This window comes from Schistocerca cancellata, chromosome 1 (assembly GCF_023864275.1).
Source record: "Schistocerca cancellata isolate TAMUIC-IGC-003103 chromosome 1, iqSchCanc2.1, whole genome shotgun sequence".
NCBI lineage: Eukaryota > Metazoa > Arthropoda > Insecta > Orthoptera > Acrididae > Schistocerca > Schistocerca cancellata.
Genome location: NC_064626.1, coordinates 1,172,363,556 through 1,172,384,534, shown reverse-complemented (window position 1 = coordinate 1,172,384,534; position 20,979 = coordinate 1,172,363,556). Strand labels below are relative to the sequence as shown.

Here is a 20,979-nt window from a genome sequence, read left to right as displayed (position 1 = left end):
TCACAGGGGTTCATGTCTGGCGAATAGGGAGACCAATCCACGCCGCCTCCTGTATGTTTCGGATAGCCCAAAGCAATCACACGATCATCGAAATATTCATTCAGGAAAGTAAAGACGTCGGCCGTGCGATGTGGCCGGGCACCATCTTGCATAAACCACGAGGTGTTCGCAGTGTCGTCTAAGGCAGTTTGTACCGCAACAAATTCACGAAGAATGTCCAGATAGCGTGATGCAGTAATCGTTTCGGATCTGAAAAATGGGCCAATGATTCCTTTGGAAGAAATGGCGGCCCAGACCAGTACTTTTTGAGGATGCAGGGACGATGGGACTGCAACATGGGGCTTTTCGGTTCCTCATATGCGCCAGTTCTGTTTATTGACGAAGCCGTCCAGGTAAAAATAAGCTTCGTCAGTAAACCAAATGCTGCCCACATGCATATCGCCGTCATCAATCCTGTGCACTATATCGTTAGCGAATGTCTCTCGTGCAGCAATGGTAGCGGCGCTGAGGGGTTGCCGCGTTTGAATTTTGTATGGATAGAGGTGTAAACTCTGGCGCATGAGACGATACGTGGACGTTGGCGTCATTTGGACCGCAGCTGCAACACGGCGAACGGAAACCCGAGGCCGCTGTTGGATCACCTGCTGCACTAGCTGCGCGTTGCCCTCTGTGGTTGCCGTACACGGTCGCCCTACCTTTCCAGCACGTTCATCCGTCACGTTCCCAGTCCGTTGAAATTTTTCAAACAGATCCTTTATTGTATCGCTTTTCGGTCCTTTGGTTACATTAAACCTCCGTTGAAAACTTCGTCTTGTTGCAACAACACTGTGTTCTAGGCGGTGGAATTCCAACACCAGAAAAATCCTCTGTTCTAAGGAATAAACCATGTTGTCCACAGCACACTTGCACGTTGTGAACAGCACACGCTTACAGCAGAAAGACGACGTACAGAATGGCGCACCCACAGACTGCGTTGTCTTCTATATTTTTCACATCACTTGCAGCGCCATCTGTTGTTGAAAATTGTAACTGCTGTAATTTCGAAAGTTTGTCTGCCTGAAAATGTACTGTTGTCCCAAGCATATTGCAACAAACGGTGTATTTCTATCGCTGCTCGTTTAGTTTTTATTGCCGTTTCAAATATACCGGTCATTTTTGAAACACCCTGTACATGCGCTGTGCGTGTGTCTGACTAGCAGTCATTCCTCGCCAGGTGACCCTGCTATCGCCTGGACGGGTCTATATCGACAGTAGGTCGGCGGTCATGATGTTATGGCTGATCAGTGTGCGTTCGAATGTAGTAGATGATGTGCAGCGAAACAGTACACTTACATCATGTGGGTATGTGATGAACATGTTTCATGGAGACCTATGTAGGAGAAGCACGGCTCAATGGTGGTGTATAAGAGTAGAAGAGGTAGGCCGAAAAGCAGGTGTGTGGAGGCACTGGTTTTTTATTTGGCCCGGTAGCTCATTGGGTGACTGTCAGAATAGAATTTCGAAGGTCCAAGCCACTCATCGCTCTTCGTTCTGGCACTGTTTTGTTGCATGTGAAAAATACAAAGTTGCACTGTGGTTCGCTATCCACGTTAAACTGTAGATCCACCTACAAGTGGGCAGGTCGGTTCCCTCAAAGGTCAGACGAAGGGAAGAGTGTGCCACCTCCTGTAGCGCCATGCTTAGCAAAGCACTGTCTATTCAAACCATCCTTTTGACTGGTCAGAATTTCAGTTGTTTTACTTTGCGGAAGGAGGTATAACTAAATGGAAAATTCAGTGCTGCTAGTGGCCAAGAAAACAGTGATGAAAGTAGTACTTAGTAAGATAATAGAATGAGTGCTTCAAGTAGAAATCTTTTATTAAAATTGGAGCAAACATATTTTTTAGGAACTATTGTACTCTCATTTGCTTGTTAGCATTGAGGAATTACACATGTTTTGTACAAATGTACCTTAACTGCTGTATAACGATTAAGTCATCAGACACCATACCACACAGCCTAAAATCAGCGTATAAAAGCAAATATTCCTACACGCAAAATCGAGACCTCTGCCTTGGGCATTCTAACCCAACATACACTCCTGGAAATTGAAATAAGAACACCGTGAATTCATTGTCCCAGGAAGGGGAAACTTTATTGACACATTCCTGGGGTCAGATACATCACATGATCACACTGACAGAACCACAGGCACATAGACACAGGCAACAGAGCATGCACAATGTCGGCACTAGTACAGTGTATATCCACCTTTCGCAGCAATGCAGGCTGCTATTCTCCCATGAAGACGATCGTAGAGATGCTGGATGTAGTCCTGTGGAACGGCTTGCCATGCCATTTCCACCTGGCGCCTCAGTTGGACCAGCGTTCGTGCTGGACGTGCAGACCGCGTGAGACGACGCTTCATCCAGTCCCAAACATGCTCAATGGGGGACAGATCCGGAGATCTTGCTGGCCAGGGTAGTTGACTTACACCTTCTAGAGCACGTTGGGTGGCACGGGATACATGCGGACGTGCATTGTCCTGTTGGAACAGCAAGTTCCCTTGCCGGTCTAGGAATGGTAGAACGATGGGTTCGATGACGGTTTGGATGTACCGTGCACTATTCAGTGTCCCCTCGACGATCACCAGTGGTGTACGGCCAGTGTAGGAGATCGCTCCCCACACCATGATGCCGGGTGTTGGCCCTGTGTGCCTCGGTCGTATGCAGTCCTGATTGTGGCGCTCACCTGCACGGCGCCAAACACGCATACGACCATCATTGGCACCAAGGCAGAAGCGACTCTCATCGCTGAAGACGACACGTCTCCATTCGTCCCTCCATTCTCGCCTGTCGCGACACCACTGGAGGCGGGCTGCACGATGTTGGGGCGTGAGCGGAAGACGGCCTAACGGTGTGCGGGACCGTAGCCCAGCTTCATGGAGACGGTTGCGAATGGTCCTCGCCGATACCCCAGGAGCAACAGTGTCCCTAATTTGCTGGGAAGTGGCGGTGCGGTCCCCTACGGCACTGCGTAGGATCCTACGGTCTTGGCGTGCATCCGTGCGTCGCTGCGGTCCGGTCCCAGGTCGACGGGCACGTGCACCTTCCGCCGACCACTGGCGACAACATCGATGTACTATGGAGACCTCACGCCTCACGTGTTGAGCAATTCGGCGGTACGTCCACCCGGCCTCCCGCATGCCCACTATACGCCCTCGCTCAAAGTCCGTCAACTGCACATACGGTTCACGTCCACGCTGTCGCGGCATGCTACCAGTGTTAAAGACTGCGATGGAGCTCCGTATGCCACGGCAAACTGGCTGACACTGACGGCGGCGGTGCACAAATGCTGCGCAGCTAGCGCCATTCGACGGCCAACACCGCGGTTCCTGGTGTGTCCGCTGTGCCGTGCGTGTGATCATTGCTTGTACAGCCCTCTCGCAGTGTCCGGAGCAAGTATGGTGGGTCTGACACACCGGTGTCAATGTGTTCTTTTTTCCATTTCCAGGAGTGTAGTATGCGTTGCGTTGACTGGGTAGCGCTGCCAAGTCGTACTGAATGAAGACACTTGTCGTGTTCGCAAACTGCTGCTCTTTGACATTTTTCTGAACCGAAAATACGCAAAGGAACTAATTATATTACAGACATTTTTAAACTGCTAGGTTGTAAGGAATCGCATTTTGAAGTCAGTGTGCGTGAAATTTTCTTCAAGCTGAAGTAGTATGTTTTATTTTTATTCATTTGAAATTGGAACACTCTTTAATAACTTACAAGAGATGTCCCCAGCAGTGGGATCGACTTTTTGAAACGATCTACACGGTGAGGTAGGCTAGGATTCCAGCCATCACTCCCCGTAGGCGTTCACTCTGGTGGAACCTCGTTTGCGAGTTATTGACGAAAACAATTCCGAAATTTTTCGTGACGCTCAGTAATGTTAAAAATAGCAGTGGTCTGGTGAGCTGCGAGCTTAGTGTAATGGACAGGGTAAGGCCTTGATTTGCAGAAGACCGTAGACCCAAATCTTGCGAAGTACCTTATGTTTCTATCGAAATTACTTTGCTCATTAATTTATGCAGTTAATTGGTTTAAACAGTTAATTGGTTTAAATGTAATTTTTTATTCTTGTTTTCTTATCACATTACTTTAATCATCACATCAACTTTTTCATTTGCTCTCTTTTTCTTCCTATCGTTGTTTTTCCGCTTGATATCTTTATTTTTAATTTTATCCGTTAATTTCGATTTAATTTGTTTCGTTTCATCTTACTGTTTTCTCCTCCATGTCATTGCATCCATAATTTCCATTCCTGATTTTGATTGAATTTCGATTTATTTATAATCCTTTCTTTCGTTTAAATCTTCACGTGCCTTATTTTCTCCTTAGCGCAGTAGGAATTAAGGCTACGCTTTAAATGTCTGTATGACGTTTATCATACAAATAAATGCATATCTTATAACGAAAATACATTTTTGACACCATTGCACAGTTAATGTAATTAGACTATTTCGTCTTTTGTTTTTTAATGGATAGATTGGTGTTTTCAAATATTCTAATATTATAATAAATAACTATATCTAATGTTACAGTCACAAAAATTCCGAATGGAAAAAGAATGATATGCAAAAAGTGAGAACAAATGAAGAAATTCATACGATGCTTGAAATTATGTGACAAAGGAATATAAATCAAAAATTACATTTAAACCAGTTAACTGAATAAAAAGAATGATCAAATCCATTTCAAAGAGATAAAAAATTTTAATAATTTAGAAAATATTATAGGATTCTAATCTACGACCCTCAGTAGTTGAAAATCTTGCAGTATCCGTTACACCATATAACCAGGCTGCAACATTTTTCTCTTTTAACGCTATTGATTGCCACGTAAAATTCAGAATTTTTTTTCACCTTGATTACTTGCAAATGAGGGCCCACCACGGTGAATAACTCCAGGGTTTGGTATCTGCAATCTTAACCCACATCGCTATTCAGATGATCGCAAAGAGTCGATCCTTCCTCTGGTATCCTCTCTTTGTTAGTAAAGTCACTACTTATAATGAGACAGTTTTTTATTAATCTTGCAGTACTTGCACTAATTTACAAGAAAGCCGCAATCTAAGATGTAGTAGGATGACAGCGGAGGAAGCATCCACAACTCTTTTCAGCAGATGCTGGCGATACTGGCTGACAGAAAGTCTATGGTTCAAATGGCTCTGAGCACTATGGGACTTGTCCGCCGCTCGTGGTCTCGCGGTAGCGTTCTCGCTTCCCGAGCACGGGGTCCCGGGTTCGATTCCCGGCGGGGTCAGGGATTTTCACCTGCCTCGAGATGACTGGGTGTTTGTGCTGTCCTCATCATTTCATCATCATCCAGGAAAGTGGCGAAATTGGACTGAGCAAAGATTGGATAATTGTACGGGCGCTGATAACCACGCAGTTGAGCGCCCCACAAACCAAACATCATCATCATCACTATGGGACTTAACATCTGAGGTCATCAGTCCCCTAGAGCTTAGAACTACTTAAACCCAACTAACCTAAGGACATCACACACATCCATGCCCGAGGCAGGATTCGAACCTGCGACGTAGCGGTCGCGCGGTTCCAGACTGAAGCGCCTAGAACCGCTCGGTCACACAGAAAGTCTCTTACAACACTACGTAAGCTACGTTTTCCTGGTACAGCGAGCTAAACGGTAGTTGGCGACATTTTCTCAAGGGTAAAAGTCTGCACCCGCTCTCGGTTTCCACAGAATGTCCTCCCACAAGGTCGCAGAAGGTGCGACTAATCGTTACCAAAGCCGCGGTTTCCGTTTCCCCTCAACAGCGATCAGCAAGCGTGTCTGAGTTTACATTGTCCCCCTCGAAAACTTTTCACTTCACCACAACTGTTAAATGAACTTGCCAACGATATATTTGATAGTGCGGTAGTGGTCGCTAATGTGCTGTCTACACGCAAATTAAAAAAACTGTCACACACAAGGATTCGAGTACACACAGGTGCCGGCAGTCTCCCATTTGACCAGTTTCAGTGTAGCAGATGAATAGACTCAAAGACTGGAGCCACATAAAACAGATTGTGTTTTTGAATCAGATCGTAAGGAGGACTCCGGTTGAGTGATTGGAAGAGAATTTCACATGAACATTAAGTGTTCGTGTTTGATTCCATGTACAACAATCACTTCTACTCTGTTACTTTCACATCAACTGAAACTACTCTAGTAAATGAAATACATCACTGGGAATATTTTCATCTACGTTTATACTAAATAGCAATTGTTTATAGAGAAGACTAGGCACCACTTTTGTTGTGTATAACTTTTTATTCCATGCAAACCTCACAGTATAATCCAGGCCAGGCCCTGATTTCTTAAACTATATCGTCGCAATAAATGCTGAATCTTTTGTTCTGAGGTCTTCAGCTCTTAGATTAGTTTGATGCAGTAGAGTTGAAACGCAGAATACTGTTCATTATGACCGTATTCATTCTTCGTGCCAGTGCTGAGATCCGCATTGACGAATGAAAAATTGCTGTTTCCGGACTCAGTATAGAACGTGACTCATCTCGACTGTGAAAATTAAGAAGAAAACCTCACTTTTGGGTAAACACACTGGCGTCCATAAAGAAGACACAGAACCTCTGTAGTTACATCAATCATTTTAATTAAGTAACTTCCACCTTGTAACCTAATCGCCATTAGTGTAGAAGTTCACCTACCACATGTACATACTGATTACACTTCTTTAGTTTACTGCGATTGAATTCCATATTAATGTTGTTGTTTAGTTGCTATTTTCAGTCCGTAGACTGACTCTGTGAATCACGCCACGCTACTCTCTCTTGTGGAAAGATCTTCATATCTAATCTACTATTGCAGCCTACACCGAGCTGAACGTTCTTACTGTATCCAAGCCTTAGTTTTTGCTCTACAATTTTTATCCCTCACACTCCTTTCCATTATCAGGTTACGTATTCTATTAACCCAAGGTGGTGCCCAATCAGTCCACCCCTTCTTTCACTCAAGTTGTGCCACAAATTTCTTTTCTTCCACATTCAATTCGATACGTCTTCAGTCTACCCATCTAATGTTCTTCTGCAGCAACACATTTCAAAAGCTTCCATTCTCATCTTGTATGTGGTGTTTATTGTCCACGATTCTCTTCCATGGCTACGCTCCAGACAAGTCAGTAGCGTCCGGCAAACCTCCATTAGCGGCCACGGTCAGAATCCACACACTTCGTAGAGCTGCGCGGTGCGCGAGACAAACCACACGACGTATTGCTCTATAGACTTCCTCCGAAACGTTCGTTGTCTAACGAGGTTCCATAAACAGCTACACATACACTACGATGCTTATTAAGGGTCATCAGCGTGCTTTGATCTGTGAAGCAGGATTATGACAGTCACTTTTTCTGTACGACTAATTATTGCCCTGAAGCAATCCGACGACTTTCAGGACGAGTGTAAGGTCTGACCACAGGACTGGAAAACGAGTACCGCAAATAGTGACTGCTCCAAGCGGTTTCTAGCATCTTCTCCACATACAAAACAGGGTAACGATCTGCAGCTAAACAGGATGACGACGTACATATGAATTATACATTTCAGGTTCACATTGGAGGGAAACGGAACTTATTGCTTCCTAATAACCCTCGCCAATCCCGTCTCGTTCGTTAAACAGCACCAGTACGTAGCTGACATGCTCTATCTTCCTACTGATACGAAACTGCAATGTTTGCGTTGTGAAAAAATTACGATGCCATGTTCCTTCGGACATTCATCGTACTTCTGAACAAGACAGACGTTACAGTTACGTAAAACAACAATATCACAAATTGAGTCCGCCTTGATGCAAAACACCTTGTCTTTTGTTTACTTGTTTATTTCCCAAACTAGTTTCGGTGACAAATATCACCATCATCAGTGGATTTTTTAAAAATCTAAAACATGCAGGAAATAGCATCGTTATACAAACACAATAACACATTATCACATTTTTTACTGTTCTGTTATTGAAATATAGTTTTCTATGGATACTTTCATACTACCTTATCTATTGTACGGTATGGCATGTTTTTTAGAATTATTGTCGCTGTGTGCGACATGTTTTCTGTGGTTTTTTTCTGTTGCCGTTTTTTCTCAGCGAAGATCATGTCATCAGCAACTTTGAGCGACTGTTAGTAAACAAAATACTGAAGGTGAACTTAGTCAGCAATATACACTTGGGGTTGCGGTAGTGTTGTGGAATCCCGTTTTTGGTGTGTACTGGACTGTTACTTAGTTATTCGTGCACTCACCTTCGTTGGACGGCATATATTTGATTGTATACACACAAAAACAAAACTTTCGCACTTTGTTTATGACCAAGAACATTACGCTATCGTGGTGTTGATCATAAACAAAGTGCGAAAGTTTTGTTTTTGTGTGTATAGAATCAGCTACATGCCGTCCAACGAACGTGAGTACACGAATAACTAACAGCCCAGTACACACCAAAAACTGGATTCCACTACTCTACCGCAACCCCAAGTGTATATTGCTGACTAAGTTCACCTTCAGTATTTTGTTTACTAACAGTCGCTCAAAGTTGCTGATGACAAGATGTTCGCTGAGAAAAAACGGCAAGGGAAAAAAAACACAGAAAACATGTCGCAAACAGCTACAATAATTCTAAAGAAACATGCCATAAAGTACAATAAATGGCTATGAGCACTATGGGACTTAACATCTATGGTCATCAGTCCCCTAGAACTTAGAACTACTTAAACCTAACTAACCTAAGGACATCACACAACATCCAGTCATCATGAGGCAGAGAAAATCCCTGACCCTGCCGGGAATCGAACCTGGGAACCCGGGCGCGGGAAGCGAGAACGCTACCGCACGACTACGAGCTGCGGACAAAGGTACAATAAATAAGGTAATATGAAAGTATCCATAGGAAACTACATTTCAAAAAAAGAACAGTCAAAAAAATGGTTCAAATGGCTCTGAGCACTATGGGACTCAACATCTTAGGTCATAAGTCCCCTAGAACTTAGAACTACTTAAACCTAACTTACCTAAGGACGTCACACACACCCATGCCCGAGGCAGGATTCGAACCTGCGACCGTAGCAGTCCCGCGGTTCCGGACTGCAGCGCCAGAACCGCACGGCCACCGCGGCCGGCAGAACAGTCAAATATGTAACGATGTATTACTGTGTTTGTATAACGATGCTATTTTCTGCATGTTTTAGATTAAAAAAAATAACACATGTGATAGTGATATTTGTCGCCGAAATTAGTTTGGGAAATTAACAAGTAAATAAAAGACAAGGTGTTTTTCATCAAGGCGGACTCAATTTCTGATATTGCTGTTTTCCTATGCAAACACAGACCAAATGGAAGAGTTCCAAGATAAAGTTATTGTTGCAATTACGTATTCATCGTCCGATAACGAGCTCCGCGACTAAAAGTGAAATGTCTCCCATGTACGGGAATAACATTAATGGGATGTACGAGTATAAGTATGACGTATAGACGACTATATACGGAAGTTTGGTCGTGGACGTAAGTGGTGCTCGGATAGCCAAAGCGGTTAAGGCGAGCGCTCGCCTAAATCGGGAAATCCGGGTTTGAGTCCCGGTCTGGCACGAAGTTTCATTGCCGTCATTCCCTTACACCACTGGAGGTGATTCGTATTCGCTGCTGCCATCGATCGGCCATTTTCTGTACTGCTGCCTGCCGAGTCTTTTCAGCGTTTGTTTCCCATCACCAGCCATGTAGTGGAAATACCAGCCATCTACTGGAAAAGACTCGCCTTTGAAAACAGCCTGATCCGGGCGATCCACTGTCCTTCAACCGGATTAGGCAAAGGTCGCATCATTGTCTCCAGGATGGCGAATAATCCTTGTGCCGCGAAAGCCAGAAAGCCGCTGCTGTCGCTCGCAGTAGGAGCACCATTCTTAAGAGTTTAGGGAAAAATCTCTAGAACTCAAATTGTCATTTATCTGTACAAGCTATTATTAAATTTCAGAAGTAGTGCGGATTGATTACATAAATATGTCTAGTTTACTTATCAGTCTATTTGTTAAAAAAGCTTAACTTTTGCGCTCTGGAAATATGCATTTTTGTATATTCTTTGTAAAGTTATGTCGTCTCTATAGACATGTGTTCTCGGTCGCTAAATGGAATACAAACTGTGGAGGACAAATAAAACAAAACAATAAAACAAAACAAACAACAGTAGTCGATGGTCGCGACCGAGAACTGCCACCTTTCATATGTCAAACACACAAAGTAACGGTACATCTAAAAGCCAAGCAGCCGTCTACAATGTCGCGTGACAAACAGCTTTATGCAGATAAGAAAACCGCTTTTCCGTCGCTGGACGGTCACATTTAATCAATCAGTCGCGCCTGTAGCTTCACGCACGTAATGTGTTCCTCTCGACTTTCGTAAAAAGCTTGGACACCAGTAGAGTTAGTCTACGGGATTATCACAATGACAATCCTATCGTATCTCCCAGTGAGGATACAAAAAGGTGAGACATTAATGCATGATATCTGGCAACAGCTGCAACTATTAGGTTGGTGAGTAAGTTCGTAGCGTTTTTGTTTTGCATGTTGGTATTCCGGTTGCTATGGGTTTATTTATCGATTGTTACGTTTTATTTGTAGTTCACTGTTGCTATTTGAGTTTACATACTGTTCATTTTGTCATTTCGGGATAATTAGTGAAGCTGCTGACGCTAGAAAGTGGAGTGCCAAGTAGAGAAATCAGAACATTCCCGATATATTCTTCTGTTTGCGTTCAATAGAGGGGCGGCGGCAGCGGAGGCAGAAAGGAACATTTGCGCCGTGTATCAGGATAGTACCATAGGACAGAGCAGGACAGGAAAATGGTTTCCTCGTTTGAAGGTGGGTCGTTTTGACATTAGTTGTGGTGTCACCGCCAGACACCACACTTGCTAGGTGGTAGCTCTTAAATCGGCCGCGGTCCGCTAGTATACGACGGACCCGCGTGTCGCCACTGTCAGTGATGGCAGACCGAGCGCCGCCACACGGCAGGTCTAGAGAGACGTACTAGCACTCGTCCCAGTTGTACAGCAGACATAGCTAGCGATGCTACATTGACAACTACGCTCTCATTTGCCGAGACGATAGTTAGCATAGCCTTCAGCTACGTCAATTGCTACGACCTAGCAAGGCGCCATAGCATTTGATAATTATTATTGTGAAGCCAGTTGTACAGTAACGAGAGATGTTCAATTATGGATTAAAGTTAAGTATTCTACCAGTTACTCTTGTTTTGCTAGTCTTATTTCTCTGACCTCTTCCAGACCTCTGCGTGAGCTTTAACGCGTGCCTTTTGGCCTGCTCTAGCTACAAGGTGTTGGCTCTTCTGCCAACACTTCATTAGTGACTTTCTACGTTGAAGGATATCCTTTAAACGCATTAATCCATAATAATCCATATCAGTGTCCTAGATAACTGGCAGATGTGATGAACCGTGATAATTCCACCATCGTGCGACATTTGCAGGCGCTGGGGAAGATTCAAAAATACGATGTATGTGTACCGCAGGCTCTAAGCCAAAATAACAAAAATCAGCGAGTGGCCGTATGAGCATTTCTGCTTACTCGTCATCAATTGGCTCGTGAACAACACCGACCATTCCTATCCTGTATCGTTACTGGTGGTGACGAGAAGTGGTGTCTTTTACGCTAACGTAAGGAAAAGAAAGGAATGGATGAGCCCAAACAATGCAGCATCTCCACGTACAAAGACTTGTGAGCAGCCACAAAAGATAATGTTATGTATCTGGTGAAGAAACGACAGTGTGACGTTCTACGAATTGTTCCCTAGAGATGTAACCACCGCTATTGAGATTTATTGTCAACAATTGAGACGTCTTGCAGACACAATCCAAGAACAAAGACCAGGAAGACTGCGTGAAGAGATGCTACTCCACGACAACGACCGGCCGCATTCTGCTAGACTGACAAAGAACGCTATACAGGACTTGAATTGGAAAGTCATTCCGTACGCACCTTATTCGCCTGATATTGCGCCCTCAGATTTTCAGTTTCTCCCCTATCTGTCTAACAACCTTCAAGGAACTTCCTTTATGGAAAAGTGCTGCAAACATCGCTCGAAGACTTCTCCTCATCAAAACCACGTAATTTCTACATTCTCGGAGTGGGAAAGTTACCTCACTGTTGACAGACTCTTGTAAATAGTGATGGAGAATATATTATTGATGGCTAAACTCTCTGTTGTGTGTATCTGTTGCGTTCATTACACTTATGGGAAAAAGGCTAGGAACTTACGCACCAATCTACTATCTATGTAACCGGCAATGGCTGAAAAAAAAAAAAATAAAAAAACGTTTGAACGCAGTCGCTTCTACCACGAAACAGATCTGAAGCTGACTTGAAAATGGAGGGGGTAGGCACTTGTCAAAATATGTGCAGTTGTCGAAGACGTCATCCGGCTGCATTTCCTCAGCTTGTTTGAGCATTTTATGTGCCGCGATAAACTCAAGTTTTCATAGACTGTGGTTATAAAATTCTGAGGACTTGAAAGGAAAGCAAGAGAAGGGAGGCTACAGGGGTGAAAACTCTCTGCCATGTTACATCTGCATTGAACAAGCTGTGAAAGAAATCCAGAAGAAATTGGGAAGAGAACTTAAAGTTCAGAGTTAAGAAATACATATTTGGAGGTTTGCTGATGACATTTAATTCTTTAAAAGACGGCAAAGGACTGGATAGTGTATCCAAAACTGGTTTTAAGTTGGTGTTCACCAATAAAAGTAAGACAAGGGTAATGGAACGTAATCGGGTTAAATCAGGTCATGTTAACAGAATTAGACTAATGGAAAAGTATAATCAGTCGACGATGTTTGCTACTTTACACTAAAATAAGTGACGATGGCCCCAGTAGACGCATAAAATTCAGATTGAAAATAGCAAGAGAAGCATTTCTGAAAAAGAGGCGTTTGGTAGCATCGAACATACGTTTAAGTGTTAGGGAATCTTTCCTGAAAATATTTTTGTGGATTGTAGCCTCATACGACACACAAACGTACACAGTAATAGTTCAGAGAAAATGAAAATAGAAGCTTTGAAACACAATATGGTGTCATAGAATAATGCTACAGATACGATAAGTAGGTCTAAGACATAATGAAGTGAAACTGAACCGAATTAGGGAAAAATGAAATTTTTGCGGCATAACTTGACTAAAAGAAGGGATAGGTTGACAGAACACATACTGTGATATCAATTAATTGTCAACTTGGCAATGGAAGGAAGTGTGGGGAGTTACACAGCGTGATTTTTCCAACGTGTACAAACGCTAGCGATTGATTGATGAGAGGATACGGAACAAAAAAAGGCCTAATGAACTTACGTCCGGAAATGCATGATCGCCATGCTAGAGACCATTTATTGATTCATACTTTGTTACAGAGACTGCAGTCTAATACGCGCTGTATCGTGCTGCCACAGTTACAGTATGCATGGTTTCCTCCTAGAGGGCGGTACTGTTCTTCATACGTCGTACCCTAGCGCCCTCTCCTGCCATAGTAATTGGTAATATTGTGTCCGATTCACTTCTCTTGCTGACTGACTTTCAAGCGGATGTGATAGAGCGTTGTACACAATGATTCTGTATTCGAATCGGGAGCTTGCCGACATGGCGTTTACTTACGGAAAGGCAAATGGCAACGGGCTGTGAGCAGCACGGTTGTAACAGTAGACCTAGCCCCGCCGACAAAAACCACAGCATTCAATGTTTGCAACAGAGTTTCGCCGTTTGTCTGAGACAGGGTCGTTTCAGTAAACAGGAAATCATGAAGGACGTACCCGAAATGATCGGATACCAGACTTGGAGGAAAATGTGATTAACACTGTGGATGGCGACCGCCGTGTCAGTACCAGGCAGTTGGTCCACCAGTACAGGGTAAGACAGACGACCGTGTGGAACATTCTCCTTGACAATTGTTACTACGCATATCACTTCCAGCGTATGCAGGGCTTACTAGCGACAGACTTTCCACATCGGGAACAGTTTTGACACTGGTTTCTTCACCACGCAATCACAATTCCGGGATTTGTGTCATCCATCCTATTCACAGATGACCACCTTCACGCGGAGTGGTATCTTCAACTTTCATAACAGTCATCTGTGGGATAATATGCGGAACCCCTTTGGTATGGTGACAGCGAATCATCAGCATCGGTGCAGCCGGAATGTGTGGGCCGGGATAACTGGCGACCGTATTTTGGGACCAGTCTTCCTTCCACGTCGCCTAACAGGCAGGAACTATAGACGTTTCTTGTGGATAACTTTGCCTTCCCTGCTGGAAGAAGTGCCATTGATGATTCGAAGGGTTATGTTGCTGCTACATGATGGTGCTCCAGCCCACTTCGCGTTAACGTCCGGACACATCTCAATCGTGTCTTTCCTGGTCGGTGAATCGGACGAGGGAGTCCAGTTGCATAGGGCGCTCATTCACCGGATCTCAACCCGTGCGATTTCTGGTTATGGGGCGATCTCAAAATATCGTGGATGCACAATCGATTCCAGATGTGGAGACACTAGAGCAGCGTATTAATGCTACCTTTCACACTGTTCGGATGCAGTCTGGCCGACACGTATGTGGTGAGTCGCATGAAAACCATTTTCTAACGTACTGTAACTGTGGTTTCATGGTACAGCGCGTATTAGACCACAGTCTCTGTAACAATATATGACTGAATAAATGATTTCTAACATGGAAACCATGCAGTTCCGGAGATAAGTTCATTAGATATTTTTTGTTCCGTATCCTCTCATCGATCAAGCTCTAGAGTTGGTACACTGTGGAAAAAAATCACTCTGTAGTAGAGAGAGAGAGAGAGAGAGAGAGAGAGAGAGAAGGCTTGGCTACAGTTCAAATGGTTCAAATGGCTCTGAGCACTATGGGACTCAACTGCTGAGGTCATTAGTCCCCTAGAACTTAGAACTAGTTAAACCTAACCAACCTAAGGACATCACAAACATCCATGCCCAAGGCAGGATTCGAACCTGCGACCGTAGCGGTCTTGCGGTTCCAGACTGCAGCGCCTTTAACCGCACGGCCACTTCGGCCGGCGCTTGGCTACAGTTAACCGATAGAAATGAATGTAGGTTACAGTGGCTATGAAGAGATGATAAGACTTGCACAAGACACAAGATAGAGTAGATACTAAAAGTGATGGATGAATTTTGGACACCAGATAAAAGACGAGGGAAGAAGTGAAGAGAATATTTACTGAAGCGCCAAAGTAAGTGGTATACGCATGCGTATTCAAACACAGAGAGATGTAAACAGGCAGAATACGGCGCTGCGGTCGCAACGTCTATATAAGAGAAGAAGTGTCCGGCGCCGTTGTTACATCGGTTGCTGCTACTACAATGGCAGATTATCAAGATTTAGTCGTGGTGTTATAGTCGGCGCACGAGCGATCGGGCACAGCATCTCCGAGGTAGCGATGAAGTGGGGATTTTCCCGTATGATCGTTTCACGAGTCTACGGTGAATATCAGGAGTCCGGTAACACATCAAATCTCCGGCTGGAAAAAGATCCTGCAAGAACGGCACCAACGACGACTGAAGAGAATCGTTCAGCGTGACGGAAGTGCAACCCTTCCGCAAATTGCTGCAGATTTCAATGCTGAGCCGTCAACAAGTGTCAGCGAACCATTCTACGAAACATAATCGATGTGGGCTTTCGGAGCCGAAGACGCACTCGTGTAGCGTTGATGACTGCACGACACGAAGATTAAAGCCTCGCCTGGGCCCGTCAACACCGACATTGAATTGTTGACGACTGTAAACATGTTGCCTGGTCGGACGAGTCTCTTTTCAAATTGTATCGCTCAAATGGCTCTGAGCACTATGGCACTTAACATCTGAGGTCATGTCACGTAGCCGTAGAACTACTTAAACCTAACTTAACCTAAGGACATCACACACATCCAAGCCCGAGGCAGGATTCGAACATGCGACCGTAGCAGCAGTGCGGTTCCGGACTGAAGCGCCTAGAACCGCTCGGTCACAACGGCCGGCTATTGTATCGCGTGAATGAACGTGTGCGGGTATGGAGACAATCTCATGAATCCGTGGGCCCTACATGCCAGCAGGGGACTGTTCAAGCTGGTGGAGGCTCTGTAATGGTGTGGGTCGGGTGCAGTTGGAGTGTTATGGGACCCCTCATACGTCTAGATACGACTCTGACAGGTGACACATACGTAAGCATCTTCTCTGATCAGATGCATTCTTTCATGTTCATTGTGCGTTCCGATGGACTTGGTCAATTAGAGTAGGGGAATGCGACACACCACACGTCCTGAATTGCTGCAGAGTGGCTCCAGGAACACTCTTCTGAGTTTAAACACTTCCGCTGGCCACCAAACTCCCCAGACATGAACATTATTGAGGATATCTGGGATGCCTTGTAACGTGCTGTTCAGAAGAGGTCTCTACCCCTCGTACTCTTACCGATTTATGGACAGCCCTCTGGGATTCAAGGTGTCAGCTCCCTCCAGCACTTCAAATGGCTCTGAGCACTATGCGACTTAACTTCTGAGGTCATCAGTCGCCTAGAACTTAGAACTAATTAAACCTAACTAACCTAAGGACATCACACACATCCATGCCCGAGGCAGGATTCGAACCTGCGACCGTAGCAGTCGCTCGGCTCCAGATCGTAGCGCCTAGAACCGCACGGCCACTCCGGCTGGCCCTCCAGCACTATTTCAGACATTAGTCGAGTCCATGCCACGTCGTGCAGCGGCACTTCAGAGTGCTCGCGGGGGCCCTATGCGATATTAGGATAGTCTCGCCCTTCCGTGTAGAACATATGAAATGCAGGCTGTCAAGAGAAATATTTCTGAAAAATAAATAAACATTGAACATAAAATTAAGAGTGAGGCAGTCTATAGTTAATGCTTCTAGAGTGTAGGCTTGTATGAAAGACAGAGGTGGGCGATAGCAGCTTTTGAAATAAGTTGCTGGAGAAGAACATTAGACAGGTAGAGCGGATAGCTAATGCAGAGGTATCTAACGGAATTGGGAAGAAATGAAATTTGTGACACAATTTGAGTGAAAGAAGGGGTGCAGTGCTAAGACACTATAGGTTAAAGGAATATTTAATTTGGTAATGGGAGGGAGAGTGTGGGATAAAAGCTGTAGAGGAAAACCAAAGGTAGAATACAGTAAGCAGGTTCAACTGGATGCAGTCTGCAATAGTTTTGCGGATTTGAAGATGCTTGCACAGGACACAGTAGCGTGGAAAGCTCCATCCAGCCAGTCTTGAGGGACTGAAACCCACCACCATAACAACAACGACAATATGTATATCAACTGTAGTGAACTAAATACGCTCATAGGTTGAGTCATCAGCATGTACAATGAATAGGTGAACATGGGTTACAAGCTAGAAACCAATAAATAAATAAAATTATACAGCGGCAGCCGTTCTGTAGCTTAATTTTTGGTGTTAGCGTGTTTTATCAGAAGAGTCGAAATGAGCTACATCATATACTGAGTCCGGAAACAGAAGCCTTTCGTACATGACTGCGAATCTTGGTGCTGGTGTGAACAATATTGAGATGTCTGTGCTCAGTAAAACGCGTAGTTATAGTATATACAGTGGTGCCCAAAATTAAAGCAACAAACTGCTATTTCCCCGTCCTGTGTCTAATTCACGATATAATCATACAAACTGTCAACCAGATGTCCGTACGATAGTGTTCTGCACGGAAGATGGCATTGCAATCAAATGACAACCACGCTAACGATGACGTCAGAGGACCCATGAAACGACGTAGTGTTTGCTAGGTAGCTCGAAGTCCACAATCGCTTTGTACATAGTCACAGACGGCGCAGAATGGCACAGAGAAGACGCGTGTCAGGCTGTCTGCGGTGGAGAGCCGAAGAAAGAAAGGAAGGAGGACAGCCGCGAACTGATGCGGTCCGAAGGCTTACTGTGACTCGTTTTGTTTTTCTCGGGAGTGGCGAAAGGTTGTAGAGACCCAAACTGTATCCTGAAGACCAGGGCAGAGCAGACCACGTGTGACATCAGAAAGAGGAGACAGTTATTTGACTGTAGCGCCTTAGTACTGCACGGCAGCTGGCATCTGACCTCGTTGTTGACGTGTTGTGTCGTGGCAAACGGTGTACAGAAGGCTTCAGCAGAGTGGTCTTTATTGTCAGAGATCTGCTATATGGGTACCTGTGACATGTCTTCACATAAGGGAACATCTAGACTGGAGCCGTCAACATACCACCTGAACGATCGAACGATGGGCCAGCGTTCTTTTCACAGATGAGTCCTGATTTAGTCTGGAGAGTTGTTCTCAAGAGAGAAAGATATCGAGGAGGTTGCCTTATGGTCAGGGCAGGGATTATGTTGACCACCCGAGCCCTTCTTTATGAAACTGTACAGGTAAATCGGTAAGGTTTAACTGCTTTCAGGTATCGTGACGAGATCTTGGGACCTCATTCGCTGTTGTTGCGAAGTGCTGTGGGCCCAGACTTCGTACTGATGGACGATAACGCTCGATCTCATAGAGCACGCGTGGTTAATGTTTTCTTGGAAACGGAAGATATTGTACACATGGCGTGGCCTGCTCGCTCTTCTGATTTGAATTCCATAGAGAATGGCTGTGATGCATTAGGAAGTAGGCTTGCATATCGTCAGCAACCAACAACCACTGTCCAAGACTGCGAGCAACACTGCAGGAAGAATTGGCGTTATTGCCTCATCATGAGACTGATGACATAATTCACAGCATGCCCTGTCGTTATCAGGACTGTATTGTTGCCAGAGGTGGTCACATCCCGTACTGAGCACCTTAACCAGTTGTCACAATGTTCTGTGCAAATCCGTTAATTTGAGAAAAACTAAGAACATTTTTGTCTACTGTTGTGCATGTTGCATTTGTTTATGTTCTGAATTCTTTACATTGTTTCTACTTGATTATCACCTGTTTATTCTGTTCTGTGGTGAAATAAACACAATTTTGCAAAATTTCCGTTTGTTGCTTTAATTTTGGACATTAATGTATATAGACTGAGCGAGGTGGCGCAGTGGTTAGCACACTCCACTTGCATACGGCAGGGCGACAGTTCAAACATGCTTCCGGCCAACCTGATTTAGGTTTTCCGTAATTTCCCTATGTCGCTTCAAGTAAATGACAGGATGATTCTTGTGAAATGGCACGATCGACTTCCTTCCCCATCCTTCCCAGGTGCCAAGTTTTTACTCCTTAGCACAATGTAGTACGTTGCGTAATATAGAGGACATGGAGATGAATTTGTCGCAAATTATAGCTTTGAATCTATGTTTTTTCCGCAAAGTTTACATGTTCAGCCGAGGAAGATAACCTTATCAACTTGCACGAGAGGTTTGTTATGGAAAATATCTGGGAGATTAAAACTATATACTGTACCAGGAATCGAACCCGAAACCTTGGACTGTGGAAGAGAGATGCCGGCAAAATAAAGGGCCGTGGGGGAGCCATGAGTCATGCTCGGATAACTCATCCGGTAAGAATACTGCCCACAGAAAGCAATTTTCTGGGTTTGTGTCCTCGTTCGGCTTACAGATCCGTCAGAAGTTTCAAAACGGACAACATTCCTCTACAGAGTGTAATATTCAGAGAGAATTCTTATTAATACTGTAAGATGGTAAGAACTATGCCCCTTACATGAAGTTATTAAAGATCACTTAACTCATGTTAAGCGAACAGTAGGGCTGAACAAAAATGACTGACAAGGCACAATGCATCTTGCAGAGGGTATAGTATGGATGTATTGGAATAATTAATGTCGGGTGATGGTTTTAAAGTAATTCACACGAAATGAAAACTTTGTGGAAATGCGTCGATTTACTGGAGGCTAGTTTATCACAGGGAAGTAAACAGAGTTGACCGTGGCCGGCTGGGGAGCGGCGAAGGGAAGCGACAATAGGCAGCTTAGGGTGGCTCAAGCTCTGAGAAAGTGGTAACGGGGTGTGTCCTCCCACTGCCTTAAGATGAGTGACAGTGAGTGGGTGGTTGACCCCATGCTGGTGTACCAGGAAGCAGACGGAGAACTTGTACCCCTGTTGATAAATGTCCGTCATCCCGTTTTCAGTGAAACATGTGAGTAAGCTGTGCAAAGCTACGTGGAGCGTTCAACAGAGGCCAAAATATGCATGTTTGTGACTACAGCAACTTCATGCTGAATTCATGGTCCACAGAGTCTGAAGTAAATGTGAAGATCGACAGAATGAAATATGCCGGCCTCTGATGGGAACATAGGACCAAGGAATTTGAAGTACTCTCCTGGGATTCACAATTGCGGAAAAATTGGTATTTTGTGAAGACGCTAACCTGGATGGGTGGCCTGGGAGGAGCTAAATAGCAGAAGTTGATAGGAAGGGAAATTTTGTGGGAATTTGTTCACTTCCCAGAGCAGGCATTGGTTGGCGCGGGAAGCGACACATAATTAACGCGACTTCTGCTGCAATTGGTGTAAGTGATTTTGCTGGAGGGGAAACCGAGGCGAAGAGCAGACTGGGAGAAGTCCCCGTAGAGGTCTTCCATTCCCAGCTTGCCTAGAGTGTGGACGTGGCATTCTTTACTCAGCTTGCCTGAGAGAGAGTGAGCATCTCTGCAGTTTAGGACTTAGCAAACGGAACGATTGAGCTTGGAGACAGAAAGTTTTCGTTCAGCTATGTACTGAGCAAGATAGCTAGAAGTGAATAGACGAGTGCAGCCTTGCTGCACCACGAGCTCAGCCGACGTCCACAAACGACGACGCCCCGCCATGCTGAATTCGGTGATATTGCGCCCACTTCGTTCACTGATTAATTTGTTGGATCACATCGGCAAAGTTTCCACGAGGGTTTCATGGGCCATGTACTGTAGAATTCTTCTCGCACTTCGCATTACGCCTGGGTCAGTCGATAGGAATTACTTTTGATTTATCGCGCTTTACTCC

General features: G+C 44.7%; 1 protein-coding gene across 2 annotated transcripts in view; it reads right to left on the bottom strand.

The window, feature by feature from the left end:
* Nucleotides 1-20,979, bottom strand: part of LOC126094058 (golgin subfamily A member 6-like protein 2) — a 131,299-nt gene that overhangs the window by 47,962 nt on the left and 62,358 nt on the right. The window lies entirely within an intron of this gene.